The sequence below is a fragment of the Pinus tabuliformis genome, chromosome J (genome assembly GCF_031772625.1).
Source record: "Pinus tabuliformis cultivar Carrire ecotype Pingquan chromosome J, CPIR1, whole genome shotgun sequence".
Lineage (NCBI taxonomy): Eukaryota > Viridiplantae > Streptophyta > Pinopsida > Pinales > Pinaceae > Pinus > Pinus tabuliformis.
In genome coordinates, this window is record NC_142295.1 from 1,390,633,619 (window position 1) to 1,390,659,460 (window position 25,842).

Consider the following 25,842-nt stretch of genomic DNA (forward strand, 5'->3'; position numbering starts at 1 on the left):
CGATGAGTTGCTGGAAAACTTTAGGACCTCCAACCTTGTCGCGATCTTCGACGACATTAAAAGCATTTGACGGACGAACATATACCCCATATGGTATTCTAAGTAACTTGAAGGTTGAACTAGGAGGGAAAACAGTAGAAATAGATGTTGAGGTAATCGACGGAAATCTCGATTACAACATCCTTCTGGGAAGACCATGGATATATGCCATGGCTGCTGTTGTGTCGACCTATTTTAGGAAGATTGGATTTCCCTTTCAAGGAGGGATTACAATCGTCGATCAACAAAACTTCCTCCCCAATGGTTCTCAAGTTACGGGAAGCATTCCAATGATCCATGGAAGCCCCCATTCGCTTCAATATATCGGAGTAGGCCTACTAAAAGATCCTATATTAATGGGAACTTTCGTCCTTCCACCTCCAATCAATTTGGCGAAAGTAGCGTTGGTAGGAACCTGCAACATGATATCTTCTAAAAAGATCTCAGAAAACGATATCGACATGGATCATGCGCAGGTTTTGCCTCCAAGCCCAACAAAAATATTGTAGCAATCAATGTTCCTAGCATGGGAGGCAAACCCAAATCAATGCTCATCAAGCGTTTGGATAGATAGGTCTGAGGAATATGGTACCCCTTCAGATCCTTGGTCGCGAGTGCATGTCACCAATGAAGGAATTGTTCAATCAATGGTAGTTGAAGGGGCATCATGGGATGATTACCACCATCGTTCCCTTCTTCCGGATTGTGAAGAAAATACTCCTGATGACCTTTATCATCCTTCAGTTTTTGATTTCCTATCAAATACTGTAAACACGGTGGATTCTAAGCGAAACTTTTCCAACATTGAATAGACTATCGCCATAAATATCTCGACCAAAACAGATGTTGTAGAGAATATTTATGTTGGCAAATGTTGTTCTCCTTCAGAACTGGAAATATATAATGATCTCTTTCACGAATTTAGAGATGTCTTTGCTTGGTCATATAGTGAAATGCCAGGCATTGACTTGAGTATCATTGAACACGAAATCAAGATGTATCCAGATGTCAAACCAGTACAACAACAGCTACGGTAGGTGCACGCCAAGAAAGCCACTGCCATTAAGGCAAAAGTTGAAAAACTTCTCCATGCTAGTTTCATTTACCCGGTTCCTCTGACCGATTGGGTATCGAATATTGTCCTTGTTATGAAAAAACAAGGAACAATTAGAGTGTGCGTCGATTATAGGGATGTAAATCAAGCTTGTCCAAAAGACAACTAACCTACACCCTTCATTGACCAGATAATTGATGAATGCGCCGGATGTGAAATCTTTTCATTCATGGATGGATTCTCCAGGTATAATCAAATAAATATCCGCCCACAGGACCAGGCAAAGACTACATTTATCTGTCCGTGGGGCATGTTCGCATATCAAAAATTACCCTTTGGTTTAAAGAACGCAGGGGCAACATTTCAGAGGGAAATGAATTATGCCTTCCATGACATCAAAAACATAGTTCAACCATACCTCGACGACCTTCCGGGTCATTCGCAAAGTGGACTGATCATCCACAGCATTTAAGAATGATATTTCTACGTTTCGACACTACAAAATACGACTCAATCCACACAAATGTGTATTTTCTGTCAGTTCTGGTCGTTTACTTGGCTTTGTAGTCTCGAAAGACAAGATTTGTCTCGACCCATGTAAGGTTCAGGAAATCATAAATTTTCCTCCACCTTCAAATTTGCTTCAGATTCAGAAACTCCAAGGGAAAGCAAACTTTCTAAGGAGGTTCATTCCAAATTACGCCGAAATTGCTAAAGGTTATACGCGTCTTTTGAAAAAAGAAGTACCCTTTTTCTGGGATCAGGTTCCACAAGCTTCCTTTGATGCTTTAAAAGAATCCTTAATGAAAGCATCATTAATGTACGCTCTTGATTATCAAAAAGACATTAACCTGTATCTGGCTGCAGCGGATACAACCATCGCAATGGTTTTAGTTCAAGAAGACAACGAAATTGAACATCCTATATATTATTTAAGTAAGAACTTAAATGATATAGAAAGTAGATATTCTTATGTTGAAAATGTAGTGCTCGCAGCTATTCAAGCGATACAGAGATTTCGACACTATGTCCTCTTTCGAAAAACTACCATTCTGTCAGATTGCAACCCCATGACTTATATATTGTCGCGACTGTTGCTGGGGGGAAATATTCAAAATGGATAGCAATTCTACAAGAGTTTGATTTGGAATTTGTAAGATCCAAGTCAAAGAAAGCTCTGGTTTTCGCGAAAGTATTATGTGATCTCCCATCGTCGTCCAACGATGAAACATCCGAAGAAACAATCGTGGACGAAAATTTGTTTTTGATATCTTCAAGAAATCTGTGGTATGGGGATATAATCACTTATCTCCAAAACCAAAAATATAGGCCAAATACCTCTCGCTCCGAACAAAAACGTATTCGATACCAAGCAAAAGACTACATGATCGTCGGTGATACACTTTACCGTCGTGGTATCGATACGGTTCTGAGAAGGTGCCTCACCCATGAGGAGGCTGAAAAAGTCCTGAATGATTGCCATTCAGGCGCGTGTGGGGGGCATAAATCCGGTTATGCTACAACGCAAATTTTTTTACGAGAAGGATACTTCTGGCCAACAATGTTCAAAGATTACATAACCGCAGTCAGAAGTTTCCAAGCTTGTCAAATTTTCGATAGAAAAAACAGAAGACCACCCACACCTCTGCAGCCAATAGTGGTTGTTGGGCCATTCGCCAAATGGGGCATCGATTTCATGACATGTAACCCCACCTCGACTAGGGGGCATGGCTATATCATAGTCGCAGTTGACTATTTTACGAAATGGGCCGAGGTGATGCCTACATTAGATAATACTGGTGAAACAGCTGCCCTCTTCTTTTTCAATCATGTAGTCGCCAGATTCGGCGTCCCACAAGCTATAGTCACAGATCATGGATGACATTTTCGCAATCACATGATGGTCAAATTAGCTACCAAACTAGGGTTGTCTCAAGACAGCTCTACTCCATATTACCTGCAAGCCAATGGACAAGTTGAAGCAATCAACGAGGTCCTGAAGCGCATGCTGTAAAGGATGATTGGAGTTCACAAAAGAAGTTGGCACCTAATCCTATACTCAGCCTTGTGGGCTTACTGAACATCGATAAGGAATGTGGCCGGGTTTACAACATTCCAACTGGTATATGGCCTGGAGGCAGTCTTACCAATCCAGTGTGAAATCTCGTCCCTCAAACTCGCAATTGACCTTCTCCCCGGAACTTCAGAAGAGGAGGCTCATTTCTTGGAACTAATCCAATTGGATGAAACCCATCGTGATGCCACTTTGGCTAATGAAGCCCATAAGAAACGAGTCAAAGCACAGTTCGACAAGAATGTCAAACCCCGTGTCTTCTCAGAAGGTGACTTGATCTTGCTTTATGACCAAGAATCTGATAAATTGGGAGCAGGTAAATTCAAGTCTTTATGGATGGGCCCCTATATTGTTAAGTGAGTGCTAGCAAAAGGAGCCTACAAATTAATAGATTATGACAGAATTCCACTGGCACAACCTCGTAACGGGTTGTACCTCAAGCGTTACTATGCGTGATTCAGTATAGTAACCTGTATGCTTTTGTTATGTTTTTGTTTTCGCTAAAGTGTTTGTTTTGGTTATGTAATCCACTTTTTACATTTATTGCAGATGTCAAACCTATTGGAGTCATGTGTTGGATATGCCGATGGAGCGAGTCGTAGTTCGCGGAACCTATCTTCCGCAACCTGGGCCATTTTTGACCCAAGCGGCGAGTTAGTGAGTTTCAGAGGGGTATGTATTGGTCGATCAATGAATAACATCGCTGCATATATAGCGTTGATAGAACTTCTCTCTGATGCCATCACACATGGTATACGCCGACTGATTGTCAGGCTAGAATCACAACTCGTCATACTAGAACTCACTGGTATCTACTCTGTCCGAAATCCAGCTATTTATCGCATGTTCCTAAGGGTTAAGATTTTGGAAAGACAATTTTATTTTATTCAATATCAACATATTTCCAGAACCTTAAACACATTAACTGACTCATTGGAAAATTATGTGTTAGATAGACATTTGCAACATTTATAAAAAGAAGCATACCATCAGTATTTGCATTTGGGTCATGTAACTTAACCAAAATAAAGCTTCGAAAATCAAAAATATATATATAACTGTTTATGGTTTACACATAATGTTCTGTAACCAAGATAAAATTGGTCAAATGACCAAAAACACAAAACGCTAGGGGGCACCCTAGTCTAATGATGCTTGTGATAGCAAGTCACAGCCTGTGCGATCATGCGTAAGAGCCGAGTCCATCGACTTGGCACACCAGTAGTATGTCGATGCAACCTCAAGGGCAGGTCATCAGTCCTCACAACTGGAATACCAAGAGTGAGGCCCTCAACCTGTTCCTGTAATGCTGTGAGAGTCTCGACCACATCGAGGTCGCGAAGGATAGTCCTTCCAACAGCCTCTCCTGCTGGGGTGGCAGCTGGCACTCTCATGCGTACTACTAGCCGAACAGGACCAACATTTGCATGAACACATGAGTTTGGTTAATTCTTAACAGAATAAAGCCCATGACATTATAAAAGAAAAACGATAAACAGGGATATGGTCAAAGAATTTACCGATGGCACCCCATTGTTCGCCAACCGGGAGTACTAAATCTAGATCACCCCAGAAGTCCATACCGGAATATGGATACTCGAAATAAACCATCTCCTGACAATCAAACCACCTGAAGAAGGTATCAGAAAAGGAAATCTGGGACTGACCAGCATGCCTAGACATATGGTCGACCCATCTCTGCATACGTGGTTCAGTCGGTGAAGGTAAATCGAGTGCAATATACTGTGGCTGCATCAGTGGTATCTTTTCCAAGGAAAAGGTAGTCAAGATAGAACCATAACCAAAGTTCTTCAACCTCCCACTCTTCACCTTGGTCAACTGTTCTTTCATCACAAGAAGTATTGCGTCGCACCAGTTGAACACCTTCAGTTGGAGACATTCCAAGGCATACTGCATATAAGATCGGTTGTCGACATGAAGAGCCGCACTACCAGCCATCCTACCAAAAGTGAACAGAATAGTCCTAAGAGACCTGTCAGTGACATCACGGATGATGATCTTGCTATCCTTACTCGGTTGAGATCCCTCTCTGCAATACCGGTGAACATAATCTCTCACAGATTCACCTCCTCGGGCCGAACCTGATAAAGAGATGGGGGCACCCCGCCTTGACAAGCCAGTCAAGAAATAGATGTCCACTATAGTAAAGGGGATGGATTTGCCCCTAATATGGAACACCTGGTTGGTAGGATCCCAAGCATCGAGAAAATACTGCAGCAAGTTGATCTGTTGTCTCATACTAGAAATGTGGAAAAACTTCAGCAAGCCACAGTTCTGCAATGCATTTACTGTAACTGGATCATGTAAAGCAATCATGTCCTCCTTGTCATGCTCACATTCTCGCCATGTAATAGTCATCTTGCTCCAAAGATCTCTAAAAACAAACAAGAGAAGAGTTACATCCTGATTTTGGTAAGAAACAGGAAAAATTTCCATCAAAAACTGTGCATAAAATTCCGTCCATGCGCCCATCGCACCTACAGTAGTGCTCTGGGTGTGTTGCATGTCAGATGGCCAGTAGATAGGCCAACATCCAATGCACCTTTCGATACACAAAGGGTGCGCTAAAGACAGGGCGAGTTTTTCAAACCCCAAAGGCTCAGAAAAAGTAGGAATCAAGCTCAGAATGAAAAATGGAAAGCATGGAATGAAAGAGCTCAAGTTTAGCTCCTACCCGGTCCAGACGGTGCCGAGAATTGTCCACAAAATCTCCCGAAATCAGCTGATGAAAATCAAGGGGGGAAAGCACCTCCAAAGCTCCAACAAACCAAAGTTCAAATGAAATGGTAAAATGAGAGGTAAAAGCACTTTTACATTTCTTTTTACGTAGTTCGAAGTAAAATATTAGTGTTCTAACTCATTTCTCAAGCATATATTGTTCATTTCTGACTAGTTTGATGAAGCAATTGAAAATGCAGTACAATCTTTGAAAGAAAAAAGCTATTTATGGTAAAGTGAATAAATGACCATTGTATCAAGAAGTTTTAGCGCATAGTTCAAGCTCGTTAAAAAATAAACATGAGCCATGAGCAAATGTTTCTCCCCCGCATTTAAGCTCATTAAAAAATGAACTATTTCCCGGTAAATAACCATCGTGAATGTAGTACTTCAGCCTTTAAAAGCCTTGGTCGTGTTCTCATCCTCACCTCCACTCTGTATTGGCCAATCATTCACTTCCATTTGATTGTTTAACCCTTTTGAGGAACAGCTGCGAAGAGTGATCTCACTAGCCATCCTTGTAACACTGCCATGATTGGAACATTCCAAACCTTACCTGGAATCAGCTGCTACCCAATTTTATCACTCGTTCCTCAAAAGACGAGTCTCCTTTAAGCTCTTTTCAACTGACTCGTAAAATATGAAAAGATTGCCGAGCCATTGACCTCTCTAGCTCGTTAAAGGGACCAGAGGTGTTATCCCTCCTCTAAATTTTAATCTTTTTGGACCTGAGGGATTATTACACAAAATGATCGAGCGCTTGTTTTGTTCGACTCATTAAAAGTATCGAAAATTCATCCCTTCTGTATTATTTTATACTTTTTCGAACTTAAGGGATTAGATGACGAAAAAGGAATTTTGGAGTTTCCTTTACATTCCTTTTCAGACTCTCTAAAATTGAGAAGGACCGAGTTATCTTTATCATTAAACTCGTTAAAACTTAATAGCGACAAACTTGTCGATAGCAGACAAGAACGCGTTTCACTATCGCTAGGCTCGTTAAAACATAGCGATGGGTTTGTCCGAAGGGAAAATTATAGAACAAGCATATGTTATCCTCCTCAAGCTTGACAAAAATAAAGAGGTACTGGTCAGAAATGACTGGGGAAAATTGGGAAGAAAACTTGAAGAAACTTTGTTCGTAGCAAGTCACTCTTGAACATAAAACTTTCACTCCGCATCCAAGTTGGGTTGGGTTGTTTCATTCACCGGTCACATCACCATGGTCCCATCACACCATGGACGTTTGGGGTAATGCTACCAATACATCATGTCAGTGTCGCTGATATGTTCAAGAGAAGTCATTCAGAGAATTCACCTGTGTCTCACCTGCTACAATACATTTACACTCCATTCTTTCATGACCGCCACCCTGAACCGTATGTCATCAGATCGTTTTCACCTCCATTAAAATCATTTGCTCTGTTCCGTGTCATTGATGTGGGATTCATTAAGGCCCTCCTATGATGGATCGCTTCTTGTCGACATCAGCTCATTATCCAAGAAGTCAATCTAGGAACACCCCATTCAGTACTTTGAAGCTTGCATGCCTCAAAGGCAAGTTTCTCACTTCCAGAAACAGGTTTACATCAATGGCCTTCGACCGAAAGATTTTCCGTGGTGTTCGATGCCAAGTCCTTTATTCACACCACGTGAATTGTACTATAGTACCTTGAGTGTCATTATCATTATCGGTGATTCCTCTCGCACCTGTTAATAGCTTACATCATTGGCTGGTAATCAGGCGATGTCTTTCCATGTTCGACTCCTGAACATCTCTCACATGGATAGACTTGTACTTCGAGTGAAGATAGAACGAGATTGAAGACCCCGGATCTAGTTTCATCCATCCAAGATGCGATATATATTCAGGGAAATAAAGACATCAAATGGATATCATTGCTGCACAGATAATCATCCAATCAAAGGGATGATGGCTCTACCAGAATCATCATTCTACACTCAGACGATCGTCTGTCCTATGTACATGAAAATGAATTTATAAAGCTAAGCATGGGAATGCCCGCTTCAACTAGATCATGAAAATATTATGAAGATGATGTATTGTATTGTATCTTATTAAAGGTCTCCTCCCAGCTTGAAAGAACTTCGGATCCTCGTAATAAAGCATTTCACCTGACATCAAAAGATTAACGACCTCATTCTTTAGGGGGCAATTGTTATAGACATTTTTGGGCACTACAACCCCAAGCATGAAATGTCCATAAACCAAGGGCTCCTAAGTCCCTAAAATTGTTGTTCTAACCCCTAAAGGAACAAGGTCAACTAATTACAGCTTCTCCCAGAAGTTCTCCATGAAAAATTGCTCAGAACTGGTCAAAACAGGATCATTTCAGCTGCTCCATAGGCAAAGTGCGTTGCATCTCACCTAAACACACTATGTGGGTGCGTTGCATTTCAAAAGGCCCTTCTATGGGGTGTGATGGGTGAGAAGTGACAAATGGCAGTGTCATTCCGCGAGGTGGAGAGGCATGGAAACTTCCAGAATCTTCTCCTGTGACACTTGCCTCTCTGAATTCGACCAAGGATGAGTAAGAGATCATCAATCTCCAAGTGGAAGCAAGAACTATCAGAGGGAAGACACTAATCAAATCACAAGCTGACTCATCTCCCTTACAGATATCTATATATGGATCCCTCATCCCAGAGATCCAGAGGGTGGAATTTTGCATATTGTAAGGAATTGCTATTGGTTTCTTGAGGCAACTTCAGATTGTTGGGTGATCTAAGCTTTGTATGAGGTAAAGAGGGGCTTCCTTGCTGAGAGGATGATGCTGGGTCAGAACAACTAGTTGTAACTCCCTTGGCTCTTTCTTGTTTATCAATAAAAGCTATTCAAGTTTTTCTCCATACTCTTGTGTCATTTATGTTTGCTGCATTTGTATGGTCAATTTACATCTGATCCTAGATTGTTTATGGTTATAGATCCATGTTCTTGTATAGTGCTATGCTACTGTGATCTTACGGGTACTCTGTGAAGCTGGGTGTGCAAGGGAACAAGTAGCGAAAGACTATCAAGAGAGAGAGGAATCGAACTAGGAGATTAGCGCAAGACAGAGGTTGGTCTTGTTTGTTCTTCTCTCATCTATACTTCATAAAGGAAAAATGAAAGTAGCTTTACTTTGTTTGTTTCTAAGGTAGCTATCACACCTTAGTGGGATAAGCAGTTCTGTGTAGACACTTTTCCCTCTAACAGTTGGGGCTAGCCAATCCCGAATAACTTGTATCTTGGCTGGGTCCATATGACCACGCCGCTCATAATTGATGCACCCCAAATATTGAACCTCAGTCATACGAAATGTGAATTTCTCCAAATTGGCTCACAATTTATATAGTTGCAGGGTTTTGAGGACCTATCAAATATGGTGTATATGCTCTTCCCAACTCTGCTTGAACATCAAGATGTCATCTAGATATAATACCATGAACGAGTTGGTGAAGTTACACAAGATTTAATCCATCGACCGCATGAAGGTTGTAGGGGTGTTCGTCAACTGAAATGGCATGACCAACCATTCTAAAGGAAACCTTCCACACATCAAATGGTTTGATTGGTACCTAGTGATAACCAAAGTTCAATTCATTCTTGTTGAAATACTCCCCCAACTGAGTTAGTCTAGAAGGTCATGATTTTGTGGGATTGGATACCTATTATGGAAAATGATATTATACCACGCGTGAGAGTCAGTACATAGCCTCCAAGTTATATCCTTCTTCTGTACCAATACGATTGGGCTCCCATATGGTGATGAACTTGGCTTGATTTTTCCTTTCTACAACATCTCCTAAACCTACATCTTAATTTCATCAATCTTCAAAATAGAGTGTTGGTGGATTAGTCCATTGGGGAGCGCCATGCCCGAGGCCAAATCGATGGAGTGCTTGACTTGAAAATGTAGGGGTACCCCTGTGGGTGAGGTGAAGATGTCCCTATATTCCTCCATGAGCTTGTCCATCTACTGCTATCGTGCATTGGAGCCTTGTCTAGAGGCTATGGATGTGGCCACAATCTTCCTCTTGCTTTGAGGGAAAATCATAGGTAAGACAAATTTCTCGGTTTGGGAAATTATCTTACTGCATTATTTAGCAGAGATAAAATAAAAATTGGTAGGCGACATTAGCTCAACTATGGGAAACATCGCACAATAGCTCAGCTACAAAGTTTTTGATGCTATATGGTAGTCGACATTGTTGGCTAACATGGATATCTCACGCTTGGTGGATGCACCTGATGGTGTATAGTTGTGGGTGTCATTCTGTTGGAAGCTTCAATCTCTTAATGACATTGACTGAGATTAGGTTCTTCTATCTCCCTTTTCTAACAATGAAATACACTGGTGAACCCTTTAACCACATATGCAAGTGGAAGAGGTGCTCCCCCTCATGTGGATCCTCAAGTTCCACCTTTTCGAGGTTGGTCATGGCTATCATTGTAGTGGGTTCAAGTTTAATGATCTACTTTCCCCTATCAGTTCCCTTGTTGGGTTCTCACATAAAATCAAATCATGCATCTGTCTTTGAGTCTTTTAGCTCGGCCACAATGCCTTCTTTGCATGCCATTCGTTCATGCTGTGAGTGGCAGTTTTATGGAACTCTCACCACTTGTTAGTGTCTTTATTCACCTTCCCATTATTCTTGGCTTACGACTTCAAGGTGTTGTTATCAGGGGTTTTGTCCTGACTCTTCCACTTTCTCTATGGCTTGGGGATGCCTTTGCTCCACTTCGGTTATGCAGATCAAAAGCCTTTGCTTCTTCTACTTGAATTTATGCTTAATCTTGGAAACATGTCAATATGTTGCACCAAGAAAGGAGATTTGTAGGAAATCCATATCCTCTTGAATGTATTTGTGAAAAATACTATGGTACTTGAGCACTAGATGTTTCTAAAAATATTTGAGACCCAGCTTTGTGCGTAGGTTATGGAAATGATTCATTATCTCATGTAGATATTGGTCCATTTTCTGTCACAACGTAGTCCATTATATATACTTGTCCTCATAGCTCCCCAAGGGGTACTCTTCCTTGATCAAATCTCAGAAAAAATTCCAAGTGGGTGCAGCTAAAACAGTGAGGGTTCTCTCTTGTCCCTTTATTCGTAGTAGGTTTCCCACTAGTCCTTGACATAGGGGGTGACTTTGAGGTGTGGAAAAGTAATATTTTCCCTATTGGAAAAATCATGAACAGAAAAATATCCTTCGTATAGATTTAACCATCTAGCTATGAAATTTACATCAAGCTGGCATTCCAGTATGGGAATGTCAAAGTTGACTAATACCTTGAAGGGAGTGACACGTCCAGAGTTGATGCCAGATGAAGATGCATTGTATGTGGGCATCTGCCAAGGGATCTAGGAAATGTTTTCCATCATCACATTCCTGTATCACTCAAGGGCCTTTTTGAGCAATATTTTGAAAGGATCTCCTTCTCGCTCATCTTTCTTTTCTTCTGCCATGGGAGGTCATCGGAGTTTCCAAAGATGGTATTGCAAAGGTTCAACCGGTCCAAGCCCTTACTCCTTATACCCTTACGTCATTGGGGACATGGAAAGAAAAGTAGAGAAAGAGTAGATCACTTTGATACCAATGATCTGAACTTATGCAAGAATGAAATAGAATACATATATAAACATAAACACATATATGCAGCATAAATAAATCTCCATTTCACTAATATCAAAGAACTAAAAGATGCTTACATATAGAATGGAAATAAACTAGCTTGAGCGATGGTAGCTTATCTCTAAAAAAATATGTGGAGGAAATATTCCTCTAAACCATCCTAAAATTAGGCTTAAGGGCTTTTTTATTGTTAAACAATAAAAGGAAACCTAATGGAGGTCAGGGTGGAATAGGTAGATGGCCACCAATATTCACCTGGATCAGTTGAGCTCATACTCATATGAGAAAAGATCGATTTTGACACTACCACTAAAAAATATACATGCCCACACATGCGTTCCACATGGTAGAACATGGTGAATCTAAAAATTGAACCTAAAACTTCATAAAAATTTCATATCATGACAAGCACCAATCAAGTGACCCTCTTAGGGGATGTTCCAAAGCCCTATTATATATTGGTAGATAGTGATTTCTTTTAAACAACAATTTGGCTGACCAAAAAGTTTTTCTATTCCTCATGTAAACCAATCAATTTTCTCTTGTAGATAGGAGTTTTTCCTCTTTATAATAGATTTTTCATTTTTAATATACCTATACAAGACTTTAAACTCTTCAACCTCAACCTTTATTTTATCATTCTTTTTATTCTTATTATTGAGTTTGGAGGTCAAAGGTGTGTTTGGACTGATTGAATACATAATAGTTTTAATGGGCTCATAAAGATCAATGGTATTCTCAAATTCATTCAGTGTTGATGGCCCAACCAAGTCATTGAAATGGAAATTAGTGGTCTCAGGCCTTAAGGACTTACTTCCAGTTTTTGTAAACGAGGACATTGCAATTCGTTTTGTATGACGTGGGCTATGTGTAGTGGGCATATGCTCAGAAGTGGTACTTTTTGAAGGTGCAAGGAATATAAAGGGAATATTTTTAGACGGTTGAGGAGGAGGAAATAGGGTATTTTCAAAGGATTGAAGAGGAGGAAATGTACACTTTCAAAAGGACCAAGGAGGAGGTGATCAATATTTTCAATCTATTTTAAAGTTTTTCTCCTATCCATTCTTCTAGTGACCCTTCTTAATGTGACAAAAGGTTATCTAACCTTCCTCTCAACTTTCTTAGAGCCCTTCCCACAGGGAATAAAATCCTAAACTTCATGAATATTATCATCCCCACTATGACCTTTGCTTGCATGCTCAAATTCCTCTTTATCACCAACTTCTTTGGGTGTTTCTTTGACATACTTCTTTTCTTTTTCCCGTAGTGGTTTTGAAAACCCTCAGGAGTAAGTTTGTTTCATCCCAAGAAAGCATCCCAATGGTTACCCTATTTCTGTAGTTATTATCTCGGAAACGATGAATCCATTGGATGAGTCTTTTTCATGTGGAGATGCATATGGATGATGGTAACATACTCAAGAAAATTAAGCAAATTCCAGTGTACATGTTTCTAGAAATTGACCTCCATCACCTACAACCTTTTTTTATTTTTCTTGAGATTCATTCATCCATTGAAAATGATTTTTGATGGTGAGATGCATAAGGATGATGGAAAAATTATCACGAAATTTTAGGTCAATCCAAGCTACCATTTGAGAAATATGGATAAAACAATTCTTCCACAATAGATTGCCCTGAAATGATACAAGACGAAAATATCATTGGAAAAAGGGGCCAAAAGAGCATGCCTTCTATAAGAAATTTTTGGATAGGGCCACCTATATTACTTTCATTAGTAATCCACTCCATCTAACTAGGATTCATCTTCAAATTCCAGTTTTCCTTACATGAAAAAAATCAGAAAAAAAATTATGTCATCAACTTTTCCACCACCTACACCACCTCCTGATGAACTTAACCATGTCCTTATACCTCCTACGACTTTAAATCAATCCCACATTCAATAATGAGGTCTCAAAGAGGAATTAAATGACTGCCATAGGAATAGGATTCCTCCTATGGAAGTTTGTACAATTATAACAAAACTCAACATCAACTCCTTTTTCACCCACAGAGAAAAAGATACAACCGCCTTGGTTATCATGAAGCCATTATTAAAGTTGAGAAGGGGCATACCCTCCCGAGGAAGAAATCCATCCACTCTATCAGCAGTAAATTGGAGACTAGGAATAAACCTGCACACACAACAATTTTATCAGCCAAAGTATCATCAAGCTAAGAAGACTTTTGGAGAAGCAAACAAAGGAAATGAACAATTTCAAGATCATCATATTCTAAAGTCCAGTTCCAACATGCAAGCATATCCAACAAATCGACATCACAAGTAGGTACACGTATGCAATATTCTTCACCTCTTCACTTGAGCATGTTATGGTTAGAAATATGTTGTCAACTAATAATGGATGATGTTCTATAAGCTAAGGATGGGCCAGCAGTGTTATGAAACTAGCTCACAAAAAGATATAAAAGATAGATAAACGACTTAGAAATAAGCCTCTTCGAGGGGGAAAACTCATTTACATTACACAAATGAAAAATTATTGGATGATACAAATGACACGGCCTCCTTTATATCTATAGGAGTCTAACAGTTCATAATATAATCAGAGCTGACATAACAATAATAATTTAAGGTCACAATAATAACAATAGTGGGCTTCTATGGGGCACAATAATAACAATATTGGGACTACATGGGCACAAAAATATAATAAGGGGGTTTTACTAATAACAATAATGGGTTACACTAGTAGTATAGGGACCTAACATGCCCCTCTCCTTCAAAAAGTGTTGTTCTCAACACTTGAGTAGTTATTAATGCTTTTGTATAGAATTCTTGTCCTCCAATGTGGAATCTTCAGTGGGTAAGTTCTTCCACTCGATGAAATACTTTGAAATTGATCAATTTCATAGTTGTTGAGTTCTTGTTTTTGTGATGGCTCCAGGCTCCAATATGATTTTTCGTTCCTCGTCAAGTTCTAGCAATATTGTTTGAACTGGGATCTTCTGCAACTTTTGAATGAGTGACCACACTTATTCATCCTTCTTCCATTCATCCCTTGCTTCGCTTATTGAATTTGGTTGGATAATTCTACCAACCTCTAGAATTTTGGTAACCATAGGTTCAATTTTAAACCTTTCGGAATATGGATATTTGTACGGCTTGATGTTTGGAGGAACACTTCCTGGAATCAAATGAATAGCATGATCATGATCACGAATAGGTGGGAGGCCTTTCACGGTATCAAATACCTTGGAATGATTGTCCATGACATTTTGGAGATCTAGAAAAATAGACGATTTTGATGCGGGAACCTCTATCAAACCTGATTCTGCAATTACGCCTCTTTGTTCTTTCTTTAGAAGCTTTGTCATTCTGTTAGAGATGATTATCTTTCCCGGTTTACCTGTGATACCCCTTAATTCATCTTCATTTCCTTCTGAAGAAAATTTCATGAAAAGTTCTTGAAAATTAAAAGCTATTGTAGCCAGGGATTGTAGCCATTGGACTCCTAGTACAACAATAGCACCACTCATTGGAATGGAAATCATTGGGCTATTCAATACAAATTCTCCCATGGATAGCTTGATATTATGGAACTTTCCAGAGAAATTTATGGTTCATCCATTTGAAGCCATTACTTGATACTTTGGTGGTAGATATAGGAAGCAATTCAACTCCCGTGCCATCTTATAATGAATAAAATTATGGGTACTACCCAAATCAATCAACACTACTACATTTTTCTTCTTGATATGTCCTTTTATCTTGATATCTTGAGGAGTGGTAATTCCAGCCAATGCATTACAAGATATTTTCAAATTCATTTCTTGATGCTCGACGTGATCTTTCATTTCTTGAACCTTTTTCTTCTTGATATGTCCTTCTACCTTGACTGCTAATGCATTACAATATATGGTTGGATTCATTTCTTGATGCTCGATTTGATATTTCACTGCTTGAATCTTTTTCTTCTTAATATGTCCTTCTATCTTGAGAGTTTAAGGAGTGGTAATTTCTTCCAATGCATTACAAGATATGGTTGGATTCATTTCTTGATGCTTGATGTGATCTTTCACTTCTTGAACATTTTTCTTCTTGATATTCCATTCTGTAAATTGATAGTTTGAGGAGTGGTAATTCCGATCAATGCATTACAATATTTGGTCGAATTCATTTCTTCTTTCTCGATGTGATCTTTCACTTCTTCAACCTTTTTCTTCTTGATATGTCCTTCTATCTTGAGAGTTTGAGGAGTAGTAATTCTTGCCAATGGTTTGCAAGATATAGTCGGATTCATTTCTTCTTTCTCTGGGGTTGGTTCCTAGTGTATATCCTCTTCTTTTGATGTTTCTTGATCCTTTCCTTCCTCCTCTTCACAATCAATGTAAAATAATTTCTTCTCAGCAAACTTATGACCTTTAATGTATCTCTTATCATAATTGTAGCAAAGTCCTTTAGCTCTTTTTTTCTTCAAATTGTTGTGGTCTCAACCTTGTAGGCTATGGAAGTCTAGGAGAAACAACACTTCCATCTTTATAGTTATAAGGGATAGAATTCCTTATTGCCATAATCTTTCTTTCCACTTTCCTTGCTAACCTGAATGCCTTCTCCAGTGAATTGGGTTCCCAAAGATGAACCTCATGTTGAATGTTATCCTTTAAAGTCCCTATGGAGACATCAATCCTCTACTTCTCTAGAATATAATTTTTCCTTATATTGAATTTTTGAAAGTCCTCAATGTGCTTTGCCATTGAAAACTTTTGTTTGAGATTTATCAATTGGCTAAAGAAGGTGTTTCTCTTTGTATCGTCATAATGTGCTATCGTTTCCACTGTGAAAATTGACCATGTAACAAGTCGTTTACGAGAACAAAGCCCGTTACACCATAAAAATAGATCTGGTTCTAAATATGAAGAAGCATTATGTACCTTTTGTAATAGTTGCACCTCATGTAGAAAAAAATATTGCTCCATCTGTAGTATCTAGTTTACCAGATCGTTGCCATCAAACTTCCTCATATTTCCTTTTCTTGATCATAGGATCTCGATATTGAAACGACTGTAACTCTGTAATTTCAGATCTTCTAGTTTTGAAATAATGATCTGTAGTAGACCTCTGCATCCTCTTTCCAATGCCACCAGTTTGATCGAAATTGGAATCTCGAAGAAAGAGTTATGCACAGTCTCCCAAGATGACTTGATTATATACCTTTTCAAAAGAGCGAACTTGTATAAGTTCCACGTGTCACTGTTTTGACTTTCGGATTTGAAAAATATACAAAGAAAACTATAGTTCATCCTCTTTCTATAGTTTCTTATGAAATTTCAATTTGATTCTCAAAGAGAAATTTATGACGATTTTCCCAAGGTCACTTTTTTAATATGTAATTCGAAAGTTTACAAAAACCCTAACTTCCTAACATCATCTATCCAAAAATATAGCGAGACACAATCTAAAATTTAGACCTAAGGTTTACAACACTTCCTTCTGAAATGGGTTTTTTCTTTATTTTATCTTCTCAAGCTTCGTAGCGAACAAGTTATAGCGAAACTTCCACGATGACCTATTTTAGATGAAATTCTGGAGCTTGAAAAAACCCTAACTTCCTCAGATCATATCTCTGAAACTATAGAGAGACAAGATATGAAATTCAGACATAAGGTTCAACTAGATTTTATCTCAAATGGGTTTTTTTGTTAGCTTTTGAAACATCACAGAAAGAAATTTATAGAAAAAATTCCACGAGGACCTGTTTGGAGCAACGAAACCATAGAATCCAAAGCTTCGATAACAAATGTTATGGAACCAGCTCACAAAAAGATAGAAAAGATAGATAAACAACTTATAAATAAGCCTATTTGAGGGGGCAACCTCCTTTATATTACACAAATGAAAAATTCTTGGATGATAAAAATGACAAGGCCTCCTTTCTATATATAGGAGTCTAAGGGGACATAATATAATTAGAGCTGACATAACAATAATAATGTAAGGGAACAATAATTACAATAGTGGGCTTCTATGGGGCACAATAATAACAATATGGGGACTACATGGGCACAACAATTTAATAAGGGGGCTGTAATAATAACAATAAGGGGTTACACTAGTAGTATAGGGACCCAACAAGTAGTCTCGGCAACCCTCAAGAAGTTAAGTGCAACTAACTACCTTACCCATGCAATGTGGAAATGCTAAATTGAGAAGGGTGATGATTACAAGGAGTGGGGACAAGAATTATAAGAGGGAATTTATGCAAAGGCAATGTCACCAAAGCGCTATGAGTCATTACCACAAAAGGAAATAAAAGTATGAGGCTCAAATTCACTTAGACAATTACTCGTTCCCAAGAAACAGTTGGAGAAACCCATTAAGGTACAAAAGGATGAGATAGATGCTACGAAGGGATGCCTAGGGTGCTACAGAAGAGATATAAAGTTTATTTGTATGTGCTATAGGATCAGACATAGTTGCTACATGAGAAGCAAGACTGTTATAGGAGAGACAAACTATGTGTTATAGGAGAAACATATTTGCTATGGGAGAAGAGAGTGTGCTACAGGAAAGTCTAGAGAGTTGCAAGAAGCCTAATTTTGAGTGAATTTACTATAAATCTGAAGAGGTACAACTAAGAGAAGGGTAAGTACAATATTTTCTCTGCCATCTATGGACAAGTAACCTACAAAACCTCTCATTCCTTCAACCAAAATTCTAATAGTAGTTTGAGAATAGAAAACTTGAATGAGAACGTTCCTTTTGAGTTAAGGAAGATAAGAAAGGAAATGGATTTTTGTTTGCATTGCATGTAAAGTTTTAATTACACTAAACACTATGGATAAAAATATTATTTTACCCCTGTAGCAGATTGGGAGCATTGGCTTGCCAAACTTTGGAAAATCATTAGGAAAAAACATGGAGGGAATAGTTTCAATTGAAAAGAGTCAACAGACTCATCAAGGATTCTAATTACTACATATTTTGTGGAGAATGTTCAAAAACTTCTATCATGGGCACACATTGTGGACATGAACAAGGAGAATTTTCTTAAGACACAAGTACAAGCCTAATTAAAACTTGTAGAAAAGGATGGATCTACAGAAGGAGCTAGAGAATAAGAGGAAGAGGATAGAGCAAGAGAAGATGTGCCCAAATTCCTTATGAGGTAGCTCGGGATGTTAATGAGGCTACAAGGGCCATGAATGAGGCACAATTTGTCCACTAGGTTGCTTAGAGGATGAGCAATGCTTTCAACAGGGGGTTTGACAGGCCTCCAAATTAGACATAAATTAAGGCCCATATGACCATCCTTTAGCACATTAAATCTCTATTTTTTTCATTATATGACATATTTTTAGCTTTAATATGTTCATTACAAAGGTTTAGAGATAATTTCATATTTGTGCCTCATATTATTAGTTTTATAGAATATTGTGATAATATTGAGCAAATTATGAAGATTTGGAAGAGGAGATAATCTACGGACATCCTACCTACTATAGGAGGATCAATATTGGATGATAAATGAACAAAATATCATGGAATTATTGACAAATTCTAGAGCTCTAGTGATTGAGAAAACCTACGAATGTGTTCCCTATCATTTAATGCAAATTCCTAATGTTGGGAACTAGATACGCTATTTGAGGGATTTTGGAGGGGATATTTTCCTCCTTTAATGAAAATTCTTCCTCATAAATCTCTATAAATATGAATTCAAATTCTCCTCAAGAGGCATGCATTTATTAGTCTTCTTGTGGAGAAAATTTGTTCCTTAGTAGCTCCACTTCCATTTCTAGTAGCAATGTACTTGGATCGATTTACTGATGTTTGGTGCCATTTTTAGATTTTAAAGCTTTGTTTCCTTAATATGAATCTGATTTTCCTTGGGCTTGACCATCACCAGTGCCTCAGATCCCTCTTGTATAATTTATTTCTGTCCTTTGAATGTCTTTTCACTTGCATCTTTTATTTATACATTTACTATTCATGCTTATTTTGTGTAGGTTACGTTGGCTAAATGATTGATGTGATTCTTTTTGCAATTTATTTATAGATTCACAAGAACTATGCATCCTTATAACAACTTTTAAAATCCATATTCATAATTGAGCTACATGGATTGGGTTACTAGTTCACGGATCTAGAATTTTTGGAAGTCCCTATTAGAAAAATAGTAGTAAATTTATGCTATTTTTTAGAATTTGTTAATGAGTTTCATTTGAGTTAATTCCAATTGTTTTAGGTAATAAAAAAATTCAAGCTAATAAAAAAATTTACCCCATATAAATTTCACTTGATTAGGTTAGACATTTCCTAGGTTAACTAGCTCACTAGCTCTTGAATTTCCATTTTTCAGAGTAGTAATTTTCTGGTATTTTTTCAGTACATGCTAACAGGGGTATTTTGGAGTGACTCCATTTGGAAAGGAGCCATAAGAAAACATAATTAATAGAAGAAAAAAATTACATCCTATTTTCATTTGATTTACTTGTGCATTCGGTAAGTTATCTCCTCTTGTAGAAAAACATGACCTCCTATAATACCTCTTGTAGCACTCCTGTAGCACATGTAAACTTGACCATATATGTCCAAAAGCTTATTTTTTGTCTCTTAGGCATTAGTAATTACCCCTAGGCTCTAAATCCATGATTATCTAAGGATAAACACCACTTAGGAATTTCCTTTTTACAAAATATATTAGGCCTATTTCCTTGAATTGATGCTCTTAGGATTTCAATTACAAATTGTTGTTCTTACACAGGATTACTTTCTTTTCAAGGAAAATTTTCACATTCTACAATTAGAATAATGATTAACATTGTTGATAGTAGCACACAAGGCTTACAGACTTCAAATAGACAAGTACTTCTCACTCTTGCAAAGATCCTAACCTTTACCTTCCTACAATTATGATTAGTGTTTACATTTGAGCAAGTAGCATATCCATTTATTGCAAATAAAGCAATGTTTCCATTTATGAAATTAGTTTAGGATTTGATTTCATGAAATTCACTCCATTTCATTAGTTCAATGAAATAAGGACACACTATATGCTTCACATATAATGCTAACACCTCTTAAGTTTTTATGAACCCCGGGTTGATAACTTTAAGTTGGTAGCCTTGGGAGTTGTAGCATTCTTGTTGCAATATTGGGGCTCATCACCATCCATAATTGCTAACTCATGAAAAAACAGATGTATGTTTAGTAGAAACCATAGTAAAAACCATACATCAACAAGGACATGTATTCATCATCAACTCATCACGCAATAAGAAGTACTCAAGCAATCATAATGCTAACAATTCACTCTTAGAGGCATAACAGTTTCTCCAATTGAAACAGAAAGCCAATAATAAGTGACTGAAGCATATCAAAATCTCCCGTTTATTTTGTGCCACTTTTTATTCATATCAGATAAACATACCCGATTTTCTATATCAAAACTTACATATACACGTGACTACCCTTCATGTGATCCACGTACAAAAAGTTAAATATTGAACTTTCACAACCATAGGTCTCCTTGAACATGTCCTTTATGTTTCATGTTCATATTCTCTTCATCATTGCAATGTCAGTAGTATAAGCATCAAATGAGTAATAAAACAACATAGGGAATCATCATCAAGATATACATGCAAAGCTCCCCATGAGATCATACATTACTAATTATGTGGACATGATAATCATCACCTACACTTGATGAGTTTATGTACATATCATTCACTTATGTTTTCATTGTTTAAACAAAATAAATTGTAGTTGTTACCAACTTCTTTTACTCTTTATTTGAAGAAGAGGAATTATACCTCTTATTTCTTCCCGAATTCTTCTTTGCTAGCATATAAAATTTGTCTAGATTTTTGTATTGTATTGTTATAACCTTTCTAGTTTCTTCTATAAATTTGCATTTAGTTTATGTGAATAAAATTATACATCCTTTGTTAACAATTTGATCTACACTTAGAATATTTTGTTTTATCCCTTGAACTAATAATGAAATAACTACTTTTTCATATTTATCAAGTTTGATTCTACCTTTTTCATAAAACTTTTTTTGGAGCACTATTTTTTAGAATAACCTTACAATCTTTGTTTTTATTGAGATGGTCAAATTTTTTATTATCTTCAGTCATGTGATGAGGGCATCCATTGTGTATGTACCATTCATCCTCATCTTCAAAGAAGAAAAGAGAAAGGCCACACCTTATTTGTTCTTCTTCCTTTTGCTTAATATGAGAAGTGCTAGTGGATCCATCCTTCTGAGCTCTTCTTGTAACAATATTCTTGTCTGGTTGCTTCCCTTGTTGTCTGTGAAAATCTATTGACTTGTTCCTACATTGTTTCGATACATTCCCAAACTTGTTATAAGTATAACATCTTACATGACCAGAATAGGGACTAGAGGAATTACAGTATTTATGTTTCATATTCCTCCTATTGCAATCAATAGATTTGTGACCAAAAATGTTTCAAGAAAAACAATATCTCTTAAAGAAACATAAGTACCTAGGAGTTGATGATATTCCTGTGAAGTGGCCATTTTCTTAAGATCAAAATTCACTTTTGCAATTTTCTACAATGTGTCTAGAGTTATTACATTTAAAACATTAAACATCATTGATTAGAAGATAGTATTGATTAATATTTATGTTTTTCGGAGAAAATGATTTCCTTCAAAAATTCATTTTCCTTGGATGTTGATCTCGTTGAATTCTTACCTCTTTATCCTTCAAGTTCCTTGCACGAGCCCGTGAAGTAGATTCTCCTTTTAATGTTTCATGAAAACCAATAGTATATTTAATGGAAGGAGACCTTTGATTACTAAGAAAGTTATTCAATGTCTTTGTATTATCTTGAAATCTCAAATGTTTACCCTTTTCTTCTAATTTTCCTTTTAGAATTTTACCTCAACCTCCATCCTTTGGTACTGCTCTTCATTTTCTAGATATCGCTCCCTCATTGCTTCTTCAACCTTTCTTCCTTCATCCAATTTCTCTTTTAAATTGATAATCTCTTCCTTCTACCCATTCTCTTGTTCTTCAAATACTTGAAGTAGATCTTCATTTCGGTTGTTTGACTTTTCAAAATCAAATTTGAGAGAGATGATCTATGATTCTATTCCTATCAACTAATTGGTTATTTGTATAAGGTGTTTAATTGTTGCATCACTTTTCGTTACCTCTTGTAGATGGGAGATTTTCTTTCTGATTTCATCCTCCAATACTTGAAACTGATCTTCCTTTTCTTTATACTCCTTCCTCATTTCTTCTTCAATTTTCCTTCTTTCAGATGGGTGTTTAATGTGACAATATCTTCTTTGTAGGCACTCTCCTTTAAATCAAACTATTGAAGTAACTTTTGTTGTTCTCTATTTTCATCTGTAAGCCTTTAATTTCTTCTTATAGGGCCATTAGTTTTGAAACAAATTTTTTTGCAAAATCATTACTTTAACTTTTTCCCATAAGAGAAATTTTAGTTGATTCACTATCACCTTCACTATCATCATAATTACAAAAACAGGGAAATGAACCAAAATTAGAACAAAAACCAACACTTGATAATCAATTGTACCGTCTTCTTCATTCTTGATCAATAGAAAGAGGGGTGCTCCAAAACTTGAATATTTGCTGACATCTCCCATCTCATCTAATATATCACTTTCACTGCCACAATTTTCTTGAACTAACTCATTCCTTTGCATTTCCTTCTCTTTCAATTCTTTCACGTTGTCCTTGATCCACTCTCAAGTGGCTAAGCCTCTGCTAGATCAATCTGCTCTGAATCAATATTCTTGGTCGATCAATATGCGGTGAATCAATATTCTTAACTTTCTTTAGCTTTTCCTTTTCTTATTCTAAATTTTGTACACCATTGTTCTTTGTACAACTAGCATATGCACACGGATTTAGTGAAAGCAAAAAACATATATCCAGTTAACTAATGTTTCATATATTCCATCAATTATTTATCATTATCGAGTTCATCATTCTTTCATTATTCATTTTTTAGGAAAAAACCATTAGAATTAAAGAGAAATAAATCATCAACATGCAAGAAACATATCAACACACATGAACACCAAGATTTTTAGGTGGAAACCCAATGTGGGAGAAAAGCATCATTGTCATTTTCTCTATCTCCTTCTTTTATTAGTAAGACAACTTTACTACATCTTGTACTAGCACAAACTCTTACCAACATGTAGGCATCCACCTGCAGGAGGCTACAACCTTCACTTTTTGTTCAACACCCATTGGAAGGGAGCTCTAAACCATTGATCTCGTTTATTGTCTCCTAGTGGAAGGGAGCACCTAATCCCTGAACAAATTCACCAACTACAACTGCACGGAAGCTCTGACTCCCTGTGATCTGATAATCACCCTATGAGTGACCTCAGTTAAAGATTTCTAAAAAAAGGTATTACAAACTCATGTGATGGTGTGTGTTCTGTGTTATTTAAGAAATGTATCGATTAGATTGCCAATACATAGAAATTAAGTGGAAAGACAACAGAGAAATATAGTAAGCAACACAAAGACAAAAACAATTTTTAACAAGGAGTTCACCCTATTCTCCAGGGCTACATCTCCAGTCCAGCTTCAGTGGTGGCCTTGTTTTATTGTGTCTTAAAACAGAGAAATTAAAATACAGGGATTCAATGTGAGTTCTCCTGAAGCATATTTTGCTTGGTAGGGTGGTTCTTGGATTCCGCAAGCCACTTGGAGTTCACAGACTCTTTTTCTTCCTACCAGCTCTGTGACCCTTGGTCTACAGTGGAAAGAGCCAAATGTGATGCTCAACCCGGACAGATTCCTCTAGGGAAAGGCTTGAATCTTCAATCTCTCTAGTGCTCGACACTGCCTATGGTTAGCTCGGCCCTCTATCTACTTAGCTTGGCATTACTATTCTTTGTGTTCAGTCCTCCTCTCAGGGTTCACTGATCACTGTCTCTCTTGGTCACTTGGACTCCTCTCTATTCCTCCTCTCTCTCTGAATTCGACTGTCTCTCTTCATGGCTTTAGCCATTCGATCTCTATGCCTGTTCGGTTCCTCTCCCGCCTACGTTGATTCTCCTACCGCCTGTGTGTTTGGAGTTCCTTGTTCGGCGTCAACATGAACGCTCAAGATGTAGCCATGTGTCCCGATCAGAACAGCGCTAGCCTGCTCATTGATTCGTTTCTTTGGTTATGTCATCGATACGTTCTTTCTCCATTGTGGTGGTCAAACGAATTCTAAATCCCCTTAAATCACAACTTAATTCCATGTCGATTATGCTTCCTTCTATCGAGCACAATCTCAACCATCTGATCTGGGCTCCTCAAGATCTGATGTCATATGCACGTCAAGTGTGGTTGACTTGCTCGAGCGATAACACGCGATCAACAGTGGTTTTTATCTCTGTTCTGTGGCCACTCATTGCGCGGTGTATGGGATCACTCCGCTCCTGTCAAAAACCTCTTTCCTTTTAAGGGCGCCCCAATCAAAACCACCGATTTCTAGGTCGTGGGTCCCACCTCCGTACATTGGCACTTTTCGTTTCTTCGCCCGCAGTCCTTTGGTGCCCCCCACATGACTGGGTGCTCAGGCTTTCCCATTTTGGCCCTGTTTGCCAATCGCGCATCGAAAATCAGCTCCTTTTCCCGATCCGGGGCTCCCAGGGGCTCTTTTGGCATTTTGCGCATCCATGGGCCTCGGTCAGTGTGCTTTGATCGAGGTCCTCGTTGTTCCACGCCGACTGCCATGGCCATTGGTTTAGGGTGTTTTCGATTGCTGTTTTAGATTCTTCAAGGATTTGTTCGACCTAATTTAGTCATGGTTCTTTGATAGTCGTTTATGGATCCGATTCGAATCACGACCTCCCTACTGAAAAGCTTTTGGACCACCAAAAGTTGGTTTTCTTCAAGCATTGACTAAGTGAGGAAACTATTGTCTCACTTTTCCAATCTCAGTCCACTTCGCACTGTTCGACTTTGAACCTTTAAGCCCATTCCTGAGGTACTCCATTTGTCCACTGTGCATTGTCCTTACCTTCCTATCCAGCACTGTGTCTTCCTGTAACTCATTAAGATATTCAAGTAGCAGGTCGTCAACAGAAGGTAATTGACTCTGCTCTTCAGGGTCCTCGACCATTGAAGGTTCAAACATTCTCAAGCAATCCACGTTCATGACTGAGTAGATGTGCATGTAAGCTGGTAGATCAAGGCGAAAAGCATTTTCACCAATCCTCTCAAGTATCCTGAAGGGTCCATACCTGATAGGTTTTAGCTTTTTACCTTCACCTTGCATCTTGTCCTTGTTGATATACAGCGAGACTTGGTCTACA